The sequence below is a fragment of the Schistocerca serialis genome, chromosome 2, assembly GCF_023864345.2.
Source record: "Schistocerca serialis cubense isolate TAMUIC-IGC-003099 chromosome 2, iqSchSeri2.2, whole genome shotgun sequence".
In the NCBI taxonomy this organism is placed as follows: domain Eukaryota; kingdom Metazoa; phylum Arthropoda; class Insecta; order Orthoptera; family Acrididae; genus Schistocerca; species Schistocerca serialis.
In genome coordinates, this window is record NC_064639.1 from 915,566,420 (window position 1) to 915,585,446 (window position 19,027).

General features: G+C 43.4%; 1 protein-coding gene across 1 annotated transcript in view; it reads left to right on the forward strand.

Annotated features, from left to right (window-relative positions):
- Positions 1-19,027, forward strand: part of LOC126458277 (uncharacterized) — a 608,335-nt gene that overhangs the window by 382,809 nt on the left and 206,499 nt on the right. The gene's annotated exons all lie outside the window — the stretch shown is intronic.

Here is a 19,027-nt window from a genome sequence, read left to right on the forward strand (position 1 = left end):
GTGCGCGCACTGTGAACTGATCTTGATGTGCATCTGCACTACGCAGACGTCCAGAACCTGGTCTGCTAGTGTGGCAAAGTTCCACGAGCCACTGTTGAAAGCAGCGACATTGTTCTCAACACGTGCAGATGTCCGCCCATCCAGCTTCCCGACCCCGTTCAATTGACTGAAGCTGTTCAACGGGAGTACATAGTCGCCGGTAGCGCACGGTTGTACCATAGAAAGTTTGTTGAAAATAGCGTTCACCTCCAAACTCAGCACACTTACTAAACAGAGGGTGTACAGACAGTCCTCTTCAGCGCCATCTGACAGCCGATGACTGTGACATATGAATCACAAACACTAGAACTGCCTCTGTGAGCACGTATTATGCACTGATGTCATTAAACACAGCCCTTGAAAATCACTAAACCGTCAGTTTAGTAACCCTTATTTGCAAAAAAAAAAAAAAAATGACACGAATAATTTACAGCGGAAGGCAAAGACTGAAAAACCCCGTCCAGACTGCAGTTATAAGTGTCCAAAGAAAGTAGTGATCGCACTCATTATTTAATCCGCACATTAGCAAGTTGTGATGGAAATCGAGGAAATATTTGCAGAGGGATCCGAAGTTCACGAAGAAGAAATAAAAACTTTGATGTTTGCCGATGACATTTCAATTCTGTCAAACGAGACAAAGAAATTTGAAACGGATTTGATACAGTATTGAATAGTGGTCGTAAAAAGAATTTAAAAGAAACTAAATTATGATAGTGAAATATAGTCGAATTAAATCAGATGATGCTTGACGAATTATATTGGAAAATGAGGCATTAAAATGAGTAGATGAGGTCTGCTATTTGGGCAGCAAAATTTCTGACAATATCCGAAGCGGAGAAGATATGAAATGCAGACAAACAATACAGAGTATTGTATTTTTGAAAACGAGAAATTTGTTAGCATCGAATTAAATATTTAGGTCTTAGGAATTTTGTGAAGACATTTATCTCGAGTGGCAGCATCAACATTCCGGATGCTCTCATGTCATGAGAAGGTTGGTGAAGCCCATGCTTTGAACCTGTCTCGCCGGCCGCTGTGGCCGAGCGGTTCTAGGCGCTTCAGTCCGGAACCGCGCTGCTGCTACTGTCGCAGGTTCGAATCCTGCCTCGTGCATGGATGTGTGTGATGTCCTTAGGTTAGTTAGGTTTAAGTAGTTCTAAGTCTAGGGGACTATTGACCTCAGATGTTAAGTCCCATAGTGCTTATAGCCATTTGAACCATTTTGAATTTGAACCTGACTCCATACAATCGTGCCAGTAATGGGTTCCTGACAACCCACAATCAAATCGCAGCGATATAACTGACAGCAGAATGTCGATTGTTGTGCGGAGGTGACATGACGTCCGTTCCTGAAATACTTTCGGTCATCCCGCGTAGCAGTTTACCCGTGGGGAAACACGAACTCTGCGATTTTCAAGATCCACCCTAGACGCTGCTGAAGGCGTAAGTCAGAATAACTGCGTCTGGCAAGGATTATCATCTGAAAACTAAAACCGCTTAACTCACGGCCTGTTCCCATGTACACTACCCAGCTACCTGTATCAGGCTGTGTAGACATTGTTCCTACATTTGCACAATACACAGCATCTAAGTCTAACATGTTTACTCGATTAGCTTTTTAATTACTTGTTCCATACATCAAATTTACGTTAGATGTGAAACGTGTCAAGTGAACAAAGTGCGCGCGCACACACACACACACACACACACACACACACACACACACACACTGTGTAAAGGGTGACTAGTACCAAACTATATGAAATAAAGTCATCATAAATTCTAAACGGTTTGCTCAAGGACGTTCAAACTGTAGGGTTCGCCGCGGTGCATAATGGGAATTAGTATGCGCTGTATGATTTGCTTTAGCGCCGAAGCCCACTTTCCTTTGGATGGGATCGTTAATAAGCAAAACTGGGACATTTGGGGGACTGAGAACCCGCATTTCTCATTCAATATGTCATCGAGAGCATCGATGTTCCGACACTTCAGCGGGTCATGCAGAATTTCCCTATTCGTCTGCGCCACGTCATCGCAAATGATGGTAAGCATATCGAGCACGTCGTAACCTATCTCTGAATATCTTAGTGACGTTTACATGTTGAATAAAGTGTGTCCACGACGCACTTTGTAACTAATTTACATTTTTTTCATATTGTTCAATAACAGTCACCCTTTATATGTACAGTGTGCTACACAATTAAATGATCTCTTATTCGAAAGGGCGTAATTATCTCCCATTGCTATGTGGTAGTTTGCATGCCTGCAGCCTTGCTTTGTAACGGTGCAGATCCTGGCAAACTGCGAAGTTATCCTCCAGCTCAGCGATGCTTCAAAGATCACGATGTCGACACAAGCGGAAGAAAGGCCAGAACTCTGACGTTCATGTGAGGTGTAAGGTTGGTTAATGATATCACATTAGCACCAAATTCCATCGCAATGCTATCCAAAGCCACCGTGAAAGTCAAAGTCCCTCTTAATCACATCCACTCTTTCACTTGACGCGTTTGCGATGGAATTCAGAAGCGCGACGCCCAGCATTGAAATCACGCGGTTTTGTTACGGCTGGTCGAAGAAAAGATTTAAGATACACCTTCGCTCAGAATCGACGCGAAAAGGCCACAAAGGCGGCATAAAGGAAGTCAATGAAACCGCCCCTTTTCTTGAGGCGTTGATTCCCATGCATTTCGCTTTCTAAATGGAAAGTTCGGATTGTGATCTACATCTACATTTATACTCCGCGAGCCACCCAACGGTGTGTGGCGGAGGGCACTTTGCGTGCCACTGTCATTACCTCTCTTTTCTGTTCCAGTCGCGTATGGTTCGCGGGAAGAACGACTGTCTGAAAGCCTCCGTGCGCGCTCGTATCTCTCTAATTTTGCTTTCGTGATCTCCTCGGGAGGTATAAGTAGGGGGAAGCAATATATTCGATACCTCATCCAGAAACGCACCCTCTCGAAACCTGGCGAGCAAGCTACACCGCAATGCAGAGCGCCTCTCTTGCAGAGTCTGCTACTTGAGTTTGCTAAACATCTCCGTAACGCTATCACGGTTACCAAATAACCCTTTGACGAAACGCGCCGCTCTTCTTTGGATCTTCTCTATCTCCTCCGTCAACCTGATCTGGTACGGATCCCACACTGATGAGCAATACTCAAGTATAGGTCGAACGAGTGTTTTGTAAGCGACCTCCTTTGATGATGGACTACATTTTCCGTTGATAACAACATGCTGTGTTCTGTTTGCTAAAAACTCTTCAATCCAGCCACACAGCTGGTCTGATATTCCGTAGGCTCTTACTTTGTTTGTCAGTCGACAGTGCGGAACTGTATCTAACGCCTTCCGGAAGTCGAGGAAAATAGCATCTACCTGGGAGCCTGTATCTAATATTTTCTGGGTCTCATGAACAAATAAAGCGAGTTGGGTCTCACACGATCGCTGTTTCCGGAATCCATGTTGATTCCTACAGAGTAGATTCTGGGTTTCCAAAAACGACATGATACGCGAGCAAAAAACATGTTCTAAAATTCTACAACAGATCGACGTCAGAGATATAGGTCTATAGTTTTGCGCATCTGCTCGACGACCCTTCTTGAAGACTGGGACTACCTGTGCTCTTCTCCAGTCATTTGGAACCTTCCGTTCCTCTAGAGACTTGCGGTACACGGCTGTTAGAAGGGGGGCAAGTTCTTTCGCGTACTCTGTGTAGAATCGAATTGGTATCCCGTCAGGTCCAGTGGACTTTCCTCTGTTGAGTGATTCCAGTTGCTTTTCTATTCCTTGGACACTTATTTCGATGTCAGCCATTTTTTCGTTTGTGCGAGGATTTAGAGAAGGAACTGCAGTGCGGTCTTCCTCTCTGAAACAGCTTTGGAAAAAGGTGTGTAGTATTTCAGCTATACGTGTGTCATCCTCTGTTTCAATGCCATCATCATCCCGGAGTGTCTGGATATGCTGTTTCGAGCCACTTACTGATTTAACGTAGGACCAGAACTTCCTAGGATTTTCTGTCAAGTCAGTACATAGAATTTTACTTTCGAATTCACTGAACGCTTCACGCATAGCCCTCCTTACACTAACTTTGACATCGTTTAGCTTCTGTTTGTCTGAGAGGTTTTGGCTGCGTTTACACTTCGAGTGAAGCTCTCTTTGCTTTCGCAGTAGTTTCCTAACTTTGTTGTTGAACCACGGTGGGGTTTTCCCGTCCCTCACAGTTTTACTCGGCACGTACCTGTCTAAAACGCATTTTACGATTGCTTTTTCCATAAACACTCAACATTGTCAGTGTCGGAACAGAAATTTTTGTTTTGATCTGTTAGGTAGTCTGAAATCTGCCTTCTATTACTCTTTCTAAACAGATAAACCTTCCTCCCTTTTTTTATATTCCTATTAATTTCCATATTCAGGGATGCTGCAACGGCCTAATGATCACTGATTCCCTGTTCTGCACTTAACAGAGTCGAAACGTTCGGGTCTGTTTGTTATCAGTAGGTCCAAGATGTTATCTCCACGAGTCGGTTCTCTGTTTAATTGCTCGAGGTAATTTTCGGATAGTGCACTCAGTATAATGTCACTCAATGCTCTGTCCCTACCACCCGTCCTGAACATCTGAGTGTCCCAGTCTATATCTGGAAATTGAAATCTCCACCTAAGACTATAACATGCTGAGAAAATTTATGTGAAATGTATTCCAAATTTTCTCTCAGTTGTTCTGCCACTAATTCTGCTGAGTCGGGAGGTCGGTAAAAGGAGCCAATTATTAACCTAGCTCGGTTGTTGAGTGTAACCTCCACCCATAATAATTCACAGGAACTATCCACTTCTACTTCACTACAGGATAAACTACTACTAACAGCGACAAACACGCCACCCCCGGTTGCATGCAATCTATCCTTTCTAAACACCGTCTGTGCCTTTGTAAAAATTTCGGCAGAATTGATCTCTGGCTTCAGCCAGCTTTCCGTACCTATAACGATTTCTGCTTTGGTGCTGGTGCTGAGCTGCAGGCCAATGTTCTACACGGGCTTTGGCACTGACGACACCCCCTGGAGAGTCCAGTCTTTCTCTAAGGACACAGTGGGTCAGCAACCTCACCGAAGGTGATTGCGGCCCTTTCGAGTACAGTGCGACCGCAGTTTTTGCTCTGGCGCAGAGGTTGAAAACCATTTGACGAAATCTGAACGCGATTCGAAGCAGCAAAGAATACTTATACCTTATCAGTACTTCTGCATCGCGCCGCGCCGTGCTGTGATCATGGAGGGGCGTGACATTGACATATGCTTGATTAAAACGGCAAAGGATTCCTCTACGGTATCCCAGTTCAGCAACAGACTCGATGACATCCGTCCCCACCTTTGTTGACATCTTTGAAAATGTACCTGTTGAGCCGTGGCGCCATTGATTTAGTAGACTGTTCGGTCTGGCGCCACTGGTTCAGGTGTAGTGGGGCCTATTGACTATCCCTCTTGCGACCCCACTGCCAATATCTATGAGGAAGAGTTGGTATCTGTGGTTGTGTCCTTAGAAGATCTTTTCTTGCCCATATATAGGGTGGTCCATTGATAGTGACCGGGCCAAATATCTCACGAAATAGGCGTCAAACAAAAAACTACAAAGAACGAAACTCGTCTAGCTTGAAGGGGGAAACCAGATGACGCAGTGGTTGGCACACCAGATGGCGCTGCCATATGTCAAACGGATATCAGTTGTGTTTTTTGTAATAGGAACCCCCATTTCTTATAACACATTCGTTTAGTACGTAAAGAAATATGAATGTTTTAGTTGGACCATTTTTTTCGCTTTGTGATAGATGGCGCTGTAATAGCCACAAACGTATAAGTACGTGGTATCACGTAACATTCCGCCAGTAAGGGCGGTATTTGCTTCGTGATACATTACCCGTGTTAAAATGGACCATTTACCAAATGCGGAAAAGGTTGATATCGTGTTGATGTATGGCAATTGTGATCAAAATGCCCAACGGGCGTGTGCTATGTATGCTGCTCGGTATCCTGGACGACATCATCCAAATGTCCGGACCGTTCGCCGGATAGTTACGTTATTGAAGGAAACAGGAAGTGTTCAGCCACATGTGAAACGTCAACCACAACCTGCAACAAATGATGAAGCCCAAGTAGGTGTTTTAGCTGCTGTCACGGCTAATCCGCACATCAGTAGCAGACAAACTGCGCGAGAATCGGGAATCTCAAAAACGTCGGTGTTGAGAATGCTACATTAACATCGATTGCACCCGTACCATATTTCTATGCACCAGGAATTGCATGGCGACGACTTTGAACGTCGTGTACAGTTCTCCCATTGGGCACAAGAGAAACTACGGGAAAATGACAGATCTTTTGCACGCGTTCTATTTAGCGACGAAGCGTCATTCACCAAAAGCGGGAACGTAAACCGGCATAATTTGCACTATTGGGCAACGGAAAATCCACGATGGCTGCGACAAATGGAACATCAGCGACCTTGGCGCGTTAATGTATGGTGCGGCATTATGGGAGGAAGGATAATTGGCCCCTATTTCATCGATGGCAACCTAAATGGTGCAATGCATGCTGATTTCCTAAGTAATGTTCTACCGATGTTACTACAAGATATTTCACTGCATGACAGAATGGCGATGTACTTCCAACATGATGGATGTCCGGCACATAGCTCGCGTGCGGTTGAATCGGTATTGAATAGCATATTTCATGACAGGTGGATTGGTCGTCGAAGCACGTTCACCGGATCTGGAAAAGTTGAAGGATATTTGCTATCGTGATCCACCGACAACGCCTGACAACATGCGTCAGCGCATTGTCAATGCATGTGCGAACATCACGGAACGCGAACTACTCGCTGTTGAAAGGAGTGTCGTTACACGTATTGCCATATACATTGAGGTTGACGGACATCATTTTGAGCATTTATTGCGTTAGTGTGATATTCACAGGTAATCACGCTGTAACAGCATGCGTTCTCAGAAATGATAAGTTCGCAAAGGTACATGTATCACATTGGAACAACCGAAATAAAATGTTCAAATGTACCTAGGTTCCGTATTTTAATTTAAAAAAAACTACCTGTTACCAACTGTTCGTCTAAAACAACTGTTCGTCTAAGATTGTGAGCCATATGTTTGTGACTACTACTGCGTCATCTATCACAAAGCCAAAAAAGTGGTCCAACTAAAGCATTCATATTTCTTTATGTACTACACAAATATGTAATTAAAAATGGGGGTTCGTATTTTAAAAAACGCAGTTGGTATCGTTTGACCTACGGCAACGCCATCTAGCGGGCCAACCATAGCGCCATCTGTTTTCCCCCTTCAAACTAGACGAGTTTCGTTCTTTGTAGTTTTTTCGCTTGATGCTTATTTCGTGAGATATTTGGCCCGGTCACGATCAATGGACCCCCCTGTATATACGGGGTTCCCTGGCGCAAGAGGAAGGGACAAAGTTTGGGGATTGGCGATAGCGTCGCGACAAGACGTGGTCACGAGGTCCGAGCGGCCGAAGTCACGAGCTGCTCAAGGAGGGCCTGCGCAGAGCGAAGATACTGGAGTACTTTACCTGGGTCAGCGTCGAGTGTAAGCAGAAGACCGACATCGCGTCGGTTGGTTGGCAACATTCGTGTCGGACGAGCGATCGTGGCCTGGCTGCCCTCTTCTACCTGACTTTCATGGGTACCACTCAGTAACCGCTACGACGCACCGTGGATCCATGGAACTGCTTGCCGGTAAAGGGGAGTAACATTCTGTAATCGTCGTGGTCATTTGTTTCATTGTCTACCAGCCCTCCTTATTATTTTCTGGTTTATAGCCGATCCTCAGTGTCTTACTCGGTCGGTTCTTCGGTCGTAAATATATACAGTAGATTGTACTAATGCACTAGTTGTCGTTCGAAAATTTGTCCCGTTATTATATTGCCTTTCCTTTCTGGTTTGTACCCGATCATTATTGGTGTAATTAATCAGCTCTTGGTCGTAAATACAGCCGGAACAATTGTATTAAGGCACAGGTTGCCGTTAAAGAAAAGATGGACCTTGAGGTTAGATTTAGCTGTTAACCGGTTCAATTCTTTGATTGTAGTTGCATTTCTCAGTCCTTAGTTACAATCTGTGCGACCTGTTGTACTAAGCTGTTTCTTTCTGTGTTTGAAAGACCGTGTCATTATTGGTGTGTTTTAGCTGGATCTTGTGGTTCCGCCGAGTGAGTTCTCTTGTAATAAGTGTTCACAAGTAATGTTTTAAGGCGTTCCTTCAGAGCGGTCTTAATAACTGACAATCAGTTTAACTTTGAAAATATTAACATCCAGCTGTCACCAGGGCTTTAGTCAAAATAAAATTGTCAGAAGGGACGGGTTGGAATCCAGTCGCACCTTGGGTGCCGATTGAAATTAAGAGGTTGGTTGCTTTGGAGTAAGCCTTATCATTGTTGTATCGTTTGCTAATCTGTTTAACTTTTAATCTTTAAGCACAGGTGCGCATCTTATATAGTTTTCATGTATTCCAGAAGGGCATTTAATAAGACAGACTGAGTCCAGCGCGTTAGTAAACACCGCTGTTTCACCCGATAACGGGCGGGGTGCAGGTCCAGCCATCTTGTAATCATTGTCAAATTGCTTGCTGTTTTGCAATGCTGCACTTCAGATTTTTTTGCAAAGAGTAAAAGCTTATTCAACTTAAGGTTTAAGGTCAAAAGAACTTTGCAAATTTGTTCATTTTGTTAAAGAAAATTTTATCGTTAAATGTGTGGCTTATCTGTAAAACACAGTTCATATATTGTTAAATAAACAGGTTGTGTGAAAAGAAAGTTATATTGGTGGGTCCTCCCTTCCACTCTCCGTACAGGTCCGTTTTTAAAGTGCTCAACAGAAGCAGGTGGGTGACACTCAGGGTGTTGCCAGAGTAGGTGTTTCAGAGCCAGGTGGGGTTGCGGGCACGTAACGTGCTAACAGAAGTATGTAAGCGGAACAGACCCTAGAAAGATATCGGCTGCAAACGGGGAAATCCATTGAGATAAGCGACTCTGAGAAAGGGCAGATTATTTTTATGCATAGCCTGTGAACGAGTATCTCGCAAATGGCGAAGCTGGTCGAATGTTCGCGTGCTACTGTCGTGGTTATCTACGAAAAGAAGTAGGAGGACAGTGAAACTACCGCTATTCGCTAAATGGTTGGACGTCCACGACTCGTCACACAACGTGGTTCAAATGGTTCAAATGGCTCTATGGGACTTAACTTCTGAGGTCATCAGTCGCCTAGAACTTAGAATTACTTAAACCTAACTAACCTAAGGACATCATACACATCCATGCCCAAGGCAGAATTCGAACCTACGACAGTGACGGTCGTGCTGTTCCGGACTGAAGCACCTAGAACCGATCGGCCACTACGGCCGGCTACACAAAGTGGGTCTCGGAGGCTTGTCTGCTCTCTAAAGTAGGGTAGTTGTTGATCTGTGGCTCTTCTGCCGAGAGAGCACAACGTTGGTGCACACACAAGTGCTTCGGAGCACACTGTTCATCGTACATTGTTGAATCTGGAGCTCCGCAGCAGACCACCCCTACGTGTTCACATATTGACCCAACGATATGCTGTGCTAAGATTGCAGTGGGCACGGGACCATCCGGATTCCATCGTCGACCAATGCAAACGTGTCGGCTCTTCCGGTGAATGCCTCTTTTGCTGCACCATGTCAGTGGTCGTCTCCTCAAACGTCGTCATCGAGGCGAACGGCGGCTGGAAACGTGCAGCGCGCCACGGACGAGGCTGGTGGGAGCAGGATTATGGTATGGGAGACATTCTCCTGTACTTGCAAGGGGTCTGTGGTAGTAATCGAAGACACGCTGACAGCTGCGAACCACCTGCATCCCTTCAGGCTTGATGTCTTCCCCGACGGCGATGTCATCTGTCAGCAGTAGAATTTGTCAGTCTCTCGGAGCCAGAACCGTCTTACAGTCGTTTGAGGAGCAATATACTGAACGCACGTTGATGTCTCGGTGACCAAATTCGCCTCATCTAAATCCTTTGGTACGCATCTGTGTCGCTATCGGGCGCCATCCATGCGTACGCAGATCAACGGCCCCGTTATTTACCCGAACTACATGACCTGTACGTAGACATCTAATGCCACATACGTCCACAAACCTAGTGACAAACTGTCGGATCCCTGATACGCACAATCAGTGATGTATTTCGTTCCAAAGACGGACAAGCAGATGGTCATGTTTTGGCTCATCGATATATTATCTACAAATAGGACTAATACTGCCTTCTGATTCAAATAAAATGCCAATTAAGAAAAAGAAAGAACAGTAGTGGAGCAGTCATCAAACGCTGGGGGTTCCTATTGTTATTCCTCCGGACGCAGACGATGCGTCCCTGCCGGCCGACGTGGCCGTGCGGTTAAAGGCGCTGCAGTCTGGAACCGCAAGACCGCTACGGTCGCAGGTTCGAATCCTGCCTCGGGCATGGATGTTTGTGATGTCCTTAGGTTAGTTAGGTTTAACTAGTTCTAAGTTCTAGGGGACTAATGACCTCAGCAGTTGAGTCCCATAGTGCTCAGAGCCATTTGAACCATTTGAACGATGCGTCCCTCTTCTTATTACTCGGTCTACGGTAACTTTCTGCCCTCTGTTTCCGTAAATAGGAACTAAATCAGGCATTTGCGGAACTGCATATCCTATAATAACTTCTGTAACAGAATACTGTGACTGACCCAATCAAACGCCTTCGATATTTCCTGTCTGTCTGATCAGGCAAAACGAGCAATTCTTGCAGTTCAACGTATAAGACTAAAACAGGCAACCTGAAGATGATCTACGAACGAAACTGGTCACAACGCAGCGCAGCACAATAAATGTGTAATAGTACAGTCAAGGCGCTTTTCATTAGTATTCTCGTTAAATATGTAAGTATCTGATTCAGTAGAATATCCCTTTTGAAGTCCAATCTGTGACAGTCTAAGTATGCCGTCACTGCATACGTCTGTGACAACGCGGAGTGCATTAGCTCCTCAACAATTTTACAAAGTGTTCTAAGGAGTGACAGTGGGTGGTAGTTATCGAGATAGTGGAGTTGCCCTATATATAGAGAAACCGAACAATGGATATTTCACGTCCTGAGTTAACGATGCATTACTTAACTGATTAAGAACGTTACATATTATAGGAAAACAAATTTTTAGGGTTTTAGCCGAGATATTATCCATTCCGCACGAACTTTAACTTTTTTGAGGTCGTGATGATCCTCCTCATTTTATAAGGTCATACGAGATTAATCTGTATTTCACCAAATTTTCGCTATCTCATTCTTTTGTGTAATGTTTTGCTTTCTCTTCCGAAATATTTACACCAATTTTCTAGTCTATAATAGAAAGTAATTATTAAAATATCTGCTATTCAAAAACTGTCTTTTACTATCCACACATTCTGTTTGACAGGAATATTATAACCTCCTGGGGCTTCTTTCCCTGTCTCTTTTTTTAACAACACTCCAGGTTAGTATGATATTTTTGTTTGATCCGTCTGGTGTATGCACGGCAGATCTCAAATGTGACTACCAATCTCGTGAATTCTGGCCACTCAGTTTATTACTATATGAAAATGTGGAAAAAATGATACTGCCTGTTTCTCATAAATATGCCGAAAACGTTGAAAATGAAGTAAAATGTAAATGTCGTGTGACTAGGGCCTCCCGTCGGGTAGACCGTTCGCCGGGTGCAAGTCTTTCGATTTGACGCCACTTCGGCGACTTGCGCGTCGATGGGGATGAAATGATGATGATTAGTACAACACAACAACCAGTCCCTGAGCGGAGAAAATCTCCAACCCAGCCGGGAATCGAACCCGGGCCCTTAGGATTGACATCCTGTCGCGCTGACCAGTTTTATACATATATTGTTTGTTGCGTTTGGTCTGGGCGGACGTCACAAGACATCCGTTCAAGTTGATCGTTGATTCTTTGACTCAGTTTTTTTTTTTATTACAGAGAGCACGCAGCCCTCTGACCGAACACGCTGAGCTACCGTGCCGGCACCACTCAGCTTCCGGAGACGGACGAAAATGAAATGTGTTGTGTAAACATGCAGCACGCCCTGCCTAGTCATCGCTCTAGCTTCGAAACACATTTACATTGTCTTGGTGATACGAACACTGTTAGCTGGGTGACAAATAACGTCTTAATAGAAGTAAGATACAAACAGTGACTGGGTAAACATGTGATAGATGTACAGGGTGATCTTTTTCCAACGTGCGCAAACTCTAGGGGTTGTTCGATGAGAGGATACGGAACAAAAAAGGTCTAATGAACTTACGCCCGGAGATGCGTGGTTTTCATGCTAGAGTGCATTTAATTGGTGAGATAGCACGATACACTTGCGTATAGGGACTGCATTGGTATTCTAATTTTCTGCACGCACGTTCAGAAAACACAGAACACCTTGAATGGCTAGAGATAGGGCGTTCATATTCATACGAGATGTACGTTAGCATGTCCTGCAGAAACGATTAGCATCTGAACCACGTCGGCCCGCAGATTCAAGGTCAACATCGATATCGCGACGCAACACCAATACCGCGACGCAACACCACCTACCCATAAAATGTGCCTGGGACTCTATTTCACGCTATAAACCGAAGATAATGGATTGGTGTAACTTGAGCAGAAGTGCAGGATCCCTCGCATACGTATGCGCGAACCGTACCGTTAAATCAGTGTGTTTGAAAGGGGGCACGTTATTTGCATGAGAGGATGTGGAGCACCCATCCGGGAAATAGCTGCTCGTGTGGGACGAAGTGCTTCGGCAGAGCAACGGGTCTGTGCAGAATGGCTCACGGAAGACCGTAAGCACGACGAGATGGATCAGGTCCCACCACTCACAAGGGAACCTCCCCATCGCACCCCCCTCAGATTTAGTTATAAGTTGGCACAGTGGATAGGTTTGTAAAACTAAACACAGATCAATCGAGAAAATAGGAAGAAGTTGTGTGGAACTACGAAAAAAATAAGAAAATATACAAACTGAGTAGTCTATGCGACAGGTAGGCAACATCAAGGAGAGTGTGAGCCTACGAGCGCCGTGGACCCGTGGTTAGCGTGAGCAGCTGCAGAACGAGAGGTCTTTGGTTCGAGTCTTCCCTCGAGTGAAAAGTTTAATTTTTTATTTTCAGACAATTATCAAAGTTCAGGCACTCACACATAATCAAATTCGCTCTCCAAAATTCCAGGACATGTTCAGATTTGCTTGGACATAAGCAGGATTTGACGGTCTACACACAGAAACATTTGAAAACGTAAAAAACGTATGTTTTGACAGAGCACAGGGAAAACTGTGCGACTGTGAAGCTGTTGCATTCATTTATTGCAGTTTATGTGACAAACTCTTATGTTTCCATCACTTTTTTGGGAGTGATTATCACATCCACAAGAAAACCTAAATCGGGCAAGGTAGAAGAATCTTTTTACCCATTCGCCAAGTGTGCAAGTTAGGTGGGTCGACAACACATTCTTGTCATGTGACGCACATGCCGTCACCAGTGTAGTATAGAATATATCAGACGTGTTTTCCTGTGGAGGAATCGGTTGACCTATGACCTTGCGATCAAATGTTTTCGGTTCCCATTGGAGAGGCACGTCCTTTCGTCTACTAATCGCACAGTTTTGCGGTGCGGTCGCAAAATACAGACACTAAACTTATTACAGTGAACAGAGACGTCAATGAATGAACGGACAGATCGTAACTTTGCGAAAATAAAGAAAGTAAAATTTTCACTCGAGGGAAAACTCGAACCAAGGACCTCTGATTCCGCAGCTGCTCACGCAAACCACGGGACCACGGCGCTCTTCAGCTCACATTGTCCTTGATGTTACCTGTGTTGCACATGGACTACTCAGTTTGTATATTTTGCTTATTTTTTCATAGTTCCACACAACTTCTTCCTGTTTTCTCGATTGATCTGTGTTCAGTTTTTCAAGTCCTATCCACTGTGTCAATTTATAACTAAATCTGAGGGGGGTGCGATGGGGAGTTTTCCTTGTCAGACTAGCCCCCGAGAAGATGGACACCTCATCCGAATGGCACTGTAGTATAATCTGCGTCCTCCACGGTTCTGGCGCAACATTCGAACATTGTAACACTTCGTAAATTATCAGGTGTGACAGTCCGTTGCTGTTTATTACGGCATGGGTTACGAGCGCGTCGTCCACTTCTCCACCTACCTCTGACGAATGTGTATGGAACGACGCCACGGGGGAGAGGAATGGTATCAGATAGTGTCTTCGGACGAAGCCAGGTTCTGTTTGTTTGAAAATGATGGCCGCATTTTGATGCGCCACAGACAAGGGACTTGCATAACACTGACCGCATTCGCACAAAACATACAGTGCCAACCAAGCCCGTGTGGCGTGGTGCGCTATTGCGTACAACCACAAATCACAGTCGGGGCGTGTCCAGGGCACTGTGACCAGTGTGACCTACGGGAATGATTTCCTGTGACTCGTAGCCATACCCTTTCGGCACAACACCTCAGACACCATTATTCGACAAGGCAGTGCACGATCACATGTTGCTGCACAAACAAGTGCCTTCTTGGTGTCACAGGATGTCAGACTTTCCCTGGTCCGCTAGATCACCAGACTTTCGTCAGACGAAGATGTGTGGGATATGGTGAACGACGGGTGCAGCGCAGTGACGCAATGCCGACCACCACAGATGAACTTTGGATGCAGGTGAATGTAGCATGAATACCATAGGACGCCATTCGCGCCTTATGCGCGTCGGTACCAACACGTATGGAACAAGTTACCAGGGTCCATGGCGGACCCTGTGCCTACTAGGCAACCGGATACATGCCGAACCGAGGTGGCTGAAATGCTAATCATTTCTACAGAACATACTTACGTACATGTGTTGTAAATACAAACATCCTATCTCTAGTGGTTCAAGGCGTTCTGTTTTTCTGAACATGAGTGTACTTTTTATGTTACTTCCATGGATGGCAAATCCGTTCATTTTATTGACGGTTCGTGTGACCCGGAACTCTGTCATATGCAAATGGCTTTGAACTACCAAATCTTTCATAATTCGTTCTTGTATTAGAAGTCTCTCTGAGCGGGAAGAAAGTCAGATAATTGTTTTAGTAGTTTTCTACCGAGCGTTATCATCGAGTGTTGTGCAAAATGTTACAGCACTGTTCTCTTTCTATGTAACGCTGAAGCACACCTGTATGAATTATTTTCTTATCCCTCGTTTTAATGTTTCATCAATTACATACGCTATTACCTCTTAATATGTCCACTGCTAGTGGACTTAAGCAATCTTTGGGTGAGTTAACTATATTTTTATATTGTGAGTCCACTTATATGTCAATCTTGTTTATAAAAGGCTATGGACAAAATATAGGAAAACGAATACATGGGTCGTCAATGTATGAGTGATTTTCCGTGAGATTTATTTCCGTCTTCATCATTACCACCTACATCTGTTAGGTTGTTGCATAAGTTCGTAGCGTTTTTCCGTAAGTTTAATAAAGACAACATATAAATATAAAAGACTCTTTTTTTTTATTCCGAATTTGGCCTTCTAGGGACCGCGTTAAACAACTACTTTTCAATGTACATTTCTCCTATTGCGCTCCTCCTCTTTTCTCTTCTGCCAATATGTCTTCATCCTCTCTCTGTGCTGCTCCCTTCGGTCTTCTGTCCACACTGTTCCTCCAGTTCTTCTCTTCTTCACTTCAAATCCTTCAAAATGTTGAATTTTGTCTCTCATTAAGTCTCTGTTGGTTATATCATCTTCTCCTATACCCATCTCCTCTAAGTCTGCTTTGACTTCTTTGAACCAGGTAATTTGGGTTCTGGGGTTCTTGTCAAAAAACATGAATATTTTCATTGTCAGCCTTTCATCATTCATTCTTTTCAAATGGGCGTAAAAGCTTACTCTTCTCTTCCTCATAGTATCTCCGACTTTCTCAATTTTGTCATACACTTCTCTATTACTTCTAAGCTTCCAAGTCCCATTCTCAAACCTTGGCCCAAGTACTCTTCTAATGATTTTTCGCTCCTTTTTTGCTATAGCTTCCATTTCCTTGTTAGTGTTCATTGCTAAACATTCAGATGCATACAGACACTCTGGCTTAATCACAGTGTTGTAGTGCCTTATTTTTGCGTTAATTGATACTGACTTCCTGTTGTACACATTCTTTGTTAGCTGGAATGCCATTTCCGTTTTTCTTGTTCTTGTTTTATTTCCTTCTTTATCTGAAGCATTGGGCTGGATGATTTCCCCTAAATATTTGAAATTAGAAACCTTCTTTATGTGGCCTTACTTTGTAATCATATTGTTCGGTGCCTCTTTTACATTCGTTAGGTACTCTGTCTTTTCAAAGGAGATTTTCAGTCCTGCTTTTTCTGCTGTTTCATTCAGAATATTGATCTGTTTGACTGCTTCTTCCAAACTTCCTGCCAGAATCGCTAAGTCATCAGCAAAAGCGAGGCAATCTACTTCTAATCCATCCTTTATTCTTCCTAATCTGATTTTTTGTATTCCTTCTTCAGTCGTTTTCTTCCTCCACTCTCTAATAACTTTTTCTAACACACAGTTGAATAGGGTAGGTGACAACCCATCTCCTTGTCTTAATCCTGTTCTGATTTTGAATGGTCTGGATACCTCACCACGGAACTTTACTTTTGCATAGGTATCCGTAAGTGTTTCTTTGACGATTGCGACTGTTTTCTTGTCTGCTCCAAACTCCCAAACTCCCTAAGGATGTTAACCAAGGTTGTTCTGTCAACGGAGTCGTACGCCTTCTTGAAGTCAACAAACGTGATAAAGATGTCTTTTCCTCTTAATCGTCTATATTTAATAATTAACTTCAAGTTTAAAATTTGCTACACACAAGATCTTCCCTTCCTAAAGCCTGCTTGGTATTCACCAATTTCTTCATCAAGTTGTTTCTCCAATCTGTTTTGTAGGGCCTTAGATAGAATTTTATACGTTACCGGAAGTAAAGATATCCCTCTGTAGTTATTTGCATCGGTTTTATCCCCTTTCTTGAAGATGGGGTGGAGTAATGCAGTTTTCCATTCTTCCGGTATACGTTCCGTTCTCCAAATCTCATTGATTATTCCCAGTAGTTTTTCTTGAGTTGTATTATCCACACTTTTCCACATTTCTGCAATTATCATGTCTTCCCCTGGTGCTTTATTGTTCTTAAGGTTTTTAATGATTTCTCTGATTTCTATGAGGCATGGGGGTTCAGAATTATTGTTTACTGTGTTTGGGGTGTTGGCTGGTAATTTTTCAATAGGTTCCTGACAGTTGAGGAGTTGTTCAAAATATTTTGCTAATATGTCACAATTTTCTTCATTATTCATTGCTAGTTTTCCACTGGTATCTTTAAAACACAGATTTGGTGCTACATATTTTTGTAGTTTCTGTCTGAATGTGCTGTAAAAGGATATGTTATTGTTTCTCTTAAAATCTTTATCCATTTGTATAAGTTGGTTCTTTTCAAATAGTCTTTTTACTGATCTAATGAGTTTTGCTGTAGAAGATCTTTGCTGTTTGAACTCCAGGTAGTCCTTATCACTTTTGGTTGAGTGCCATTTCTTCCATGCCTTCATCCTTTGTTCTATTGCTTCCTCACATATCTCATCCCACCATTCGTGTTTCTTTCTCGTTTTCATTTTTGCGACTTCTTGAGCAGATCTTATCATTCCTTCTTTTATATCTTCCCATTTATCCGAACATATAACTATGTTTTGACAGAATTCTTCTCTTTTCTCTTTCAAGATGTTTGCGTCTACCTTTTGAGTTTTCCTGTTTTGTATTTGTTTCTTTCTTTGTGGTATGAAATTTAATTTGATTGTCGATAAGTAGTGGTCAGTTACAATGTTTGCCCCTTTCCGAACTCTCACATTCATTATTTCTTTTTGATTATAGTGTGTGATGGCTATGTGGTCTATCTGGAACTCTCCAATACTTGTGTTTGGTGATTTCCATGTTTTCTGTTTCTTAGGAGGTTTTTTGAAATTTGTAGACATTAATTTTAAGTTATGACCCTTGCATAGTTCTATTAATCTTTCTCCATTTCTGTTTGTCCTTTTGTGAGCCGGGTAGTTTCCTACTGTTTTTTTGTATTTTTTTTCTTGGCCTATTTGTGCATTGAAGTCCCCAAACAGTATTTTCACATTTGATGTTGGGATTTTAGAAAGTTCGTGGTCTAGAGATTCCCAATATGTATCTACTTTCTGAGGGTTTTTCTTATTGTCATTGTTGATGGGTGCGTGGCAATTAATAAGTGTATAGGTTTTATTTAGGGCGCGGAATGTGAGAAAAGACAAGCGTTCATTAGGTGACTGGAAGTCGGTTATTGAGTTTATCCAGTTAGATTTCACGATGAAGCCTGTTCCAAGGTGGGGAAGGCCTCTTCCACATGGGTTCCAGCCTTTCTTTCCTTTAAATATCCTGTATCCTTCATAATCCGTTAAATCTTCATCTGTAAATCTGGTTTCCTGCAGCGCACATATTTGGATTTTATATACCTTCAAGACTTTGGTGAGCTGCTTCAGTTTTCCCGGCTTCAAGAGCGAGTTAATATTTAGGGTTCCAAAGAAATGTACGTTGTTTTTCTTCAGTTTAGAGGATTTTGAATTTCTTGAACGACATGGTGCTTCAGGCTCTCCAGAATCCTTAGGCCTGATTGCGCTGCTGTTAGCGGCGGAGGATTGGTTACCTCCTGGAGTAGTTCTATCTCGAGAAATTGACATCATGCATAGTTGTTTGAAATTCAGGGGGGAGATGGCTTTTTGGGCCATTCCGAGGTTAAAACTGGGATTGTAAGTTCCAGAGTGTGTGTTCAGCCGCTCCTAACCTGGAGAACAGACGCTGTTTGTAGCCGCTCCCCTAGGAGTTCAGACGCTACATTTCGTTAGTTTTTGGTCCGCCCTGGGTATTTGATTTCCCCAGTACCACCTATATCTAGGAG